Genomic DNA, 3,186 nt, shown 5'->3' with positions numbered 1-3,186 from the left:
GTGTGTGTGTGTGTGTGTGTGTGTGTGTGTGTGTGTGTCACGCACCGGACCTCAAAAGTCACTCACTCATGATGACACACAAATGTACGATGCAACAGCAGGGCCTGGTTGGCTGAAATGAGAAACAAAAAACAAAACAAAAAAAAAAAGACAAGACAAGTGGCCGGTCATGTGAGGGAACAGTTATCCCATTATTCCCAGTAATTCCTTCTCACTGGACACTTCATCTRCTTTAATCCCACAAATCCTCCTCAGTTAATCCTCAGCGAGTCCCCTCATAGTTTCTCGTTCATCTCTTGCATTTTTTCCCCTCTTCATTCTCATCTTTTATTGCTTTCATCTTCTTTGCTGATGAAGTGTCTTWCTGAAGACAGAACCTCTGCTGTCCAGCTTGTTACAAGTGTGTGTTTGTGTTGCCTTATCCACTGTGAGTGTGTACAGGCCATGAATACTGTGAACCATCATAGCTTATAAAAGACAGACAAACTACTGGGTAATTATATTAGTCTTACGATTTTATTAAACATGTCTCTTCTTTAAAACTGCAACGTTGTGATGTAATGCACATAAACTGTCACTTTGCGTTTGCCGATCCAAAGAAAATGAGACGTGTTGGCTTTACTAGACATTCCTACTTTAGATGAATCAAGTATTTCAGTTGCATATTTAGTAACAATTTATATACAAAAGACATAAAATAAACTTTAACATGATATGACCAGAAAATTACACTGTTATTTACTGCCAAATGGTATTTACCTGTATAATAGGGCTATTCAACTGGCAGCCCACAGGCTACATCCGGCCTGCAGGTGACTTTTGTCTGGCCCACCATTTTTTAAACCGTTATTTAACCAGGCAAATCCCATTGAGATCGTTAATGTCTTTTTCAAGGGAGGCCTGGGCYTGAAGGCAACCTATTGTATGTGTTTTTGTGGTGTGGGGGAAACCGGAGTTCCCRGAGAAAACCCACACAAGCACGAGGAGAACATGCAAAGTCAGCACAGAAAGACCCCAGGTCCGAACTGGTGATCGAACCCAGCACCTTCTTGTTGTGAGGCATCAGTGCTAACCACTGAGCCGTCGTGCTGCCAAATGAGGCCCAATGAGGGCCCGTTCTCCCACTCCCCCAAAAAATATACATTCTCTTAATTTAATTTAACAATAGATTTTAAATCACTTAAAAAATAATTTATGATTCAGTGTAACAAAACCAACAGATTTAAAAGATAAAAGCTAATAAACTTGTTCTTTTACATGCAATGCAATGTTTCCTCAACCATAAATGGCTACCCCCGATGTCTGTGGGACTGTGGTTCCCTGAGCACTTTAGTGGATTAGCCCTGCTTTATGTCCTATAACACTCATTACATTTGGGCCCACCCTCCTAGTTTATTTAATGGGTTTTATTGAAATAAGAGAAATCATGTGAAAACTTCAGTCATAATTATAGGACTCAACAGGTTAAAATCCAATGTTTAACTATATTTTTGTGTGTGGAAAAATATTTAACTGGYCTTAKTTTGGCAAAAATAAAGTCATTCTGACTGGAGAGCTAACAGTTAGCGGGGCCAAGGCTAAAGTGGAAAACTGCTGCTAGTTCTATAGTGGTTCATGTGCCATTTTAAAAACTTTTACAATGCTGTTTGTTTGACTTTATGGTGTTATTTTGATTAAAAATAATATAATATTTATGCAGGTTGCATAAGAAGTGCTATAACTATAATTATATGTAACTAAAGGTCAATCAAATAGTTTTTGCATGAACCAATGTTTGCAGTCCACCATGGTCAGATGAAGCAGGTCAGTTTAGTCAAAATTATACTTTATTTATTCAAATTGAGGCCWTTCAAAGAGCTATCTACAACAGATAAGATACTGACTGTTCACAACTTTCYMAMAGAACCCCACTTCAAAATATCTGAAGTAGCACTTTAAGATTGAAAATACAAATATTTTCAAGCCGCAGTGATTATTTTGAAGTTTTTATGCTTGACCAAATAAACTCTAGAAACTTTAAAAAGACAATCTTACCGCACTTATTTAAAATGTGGGTTAAAGAAAGTTGAATGTTTAAAGTAGCAACAAGAAAAAGTCTTACTAAAGAAATACTTCACAGAAACTGGGAGGATTTGTTGGGATGGAACGAGTCCCGTATGAATACTGTTTATATAATAAATCAGCATGGAAAATTATTGTTCCTTCTTCTGGGTCAATGACCCTTAGAGCTGTCCGTAACACCGAAACACTAAAAGCACACATCACATGAGTCACTGAGGCAGATCTGCAGACAGACTACGGCGTAGACGCGCTTCAGTTTTGCAGACATCAGCAGTACTGTTTTTGTTTTGACCAAGAATAGCACTCAGTCTGAGTTCCTCCTTTCGCCTCTTCAKTTGCATTTATCAGCACATTCATTCTGCTTTGTCAGTCAGAAGTGTTTCATTACTCTGTGTTTTAATCTATCCTCCCAGCATTARAAAACCCTGCCCTGGAGATTCATCAACACTTCTCATCACATCCACCTCCCCGCAGAGCTCAGGCTGTCACTTAATGCAAACATTTGTTAACTTTAGAGTCCATGTCGAGAAGATGGACCTTTGGACCATATTTAGTCAATCAGCGTTCCTTATTCTTATTCTGYGGGCAAATTATAGAAGTACTAGACAGATTGTAGTGAAAGAAATTATTAGATGGTWAAAAATCAGCAAGTTTGATAGGTGTTGAGTTGAAATTAGTTGTGTTGGATTTAACCTCAAAACATACTTTAAGTGTTAAAGATTAACGTTTTAAACCCTTCATGCTTCAAACAAATATTTGCTCCTACACACACATACACACACACATCCTTGTATTTGCATGAAACTGAGGACTTTGTATTGACTTCCATTCATTTTTGCAACTGTATTTATGCCTAACCCAGACATTTTCCCTAAAACTAACCATTGCTGGTCTATAGTTAACACTAACCTGAACCAGAACTTAATTCACAACATACCTCTAAACTTAACTAGTGAAGCACAGCAGAGCTGCAAACAAAGTGAGGACATTGAAGAGGTCCTCACTTTACATCAAATACCTCACTTTGATGGTAACTATGGCACAAATGGTCCTCACTCTGTAGTAAAAGCAAGTACACACACACATACACGCAGACAAGTCTGGTTTGTATATCCCCGTGGGGAC

This window comes from Austrofundulus limnaeus, unplaced genomic scaffold (assembly GCF_001266775.1).
Source record: "Austrofundulus limnaeus strain Quisiro unplaced genomic scaffold, Austrofundulus_limnaeus-1.0 Scaffold31, whole genome shotgun sequence".
Lineage (NCBI taxonomy): Eukaryota > Metazoa > Chordata > Actinopteri > Cyprinodontiformes > Rivulidae > Austrofundulus > Austrofundulus limnaeus.
This window is presented reverse-complemented; position numbering follows the sequence as displayed.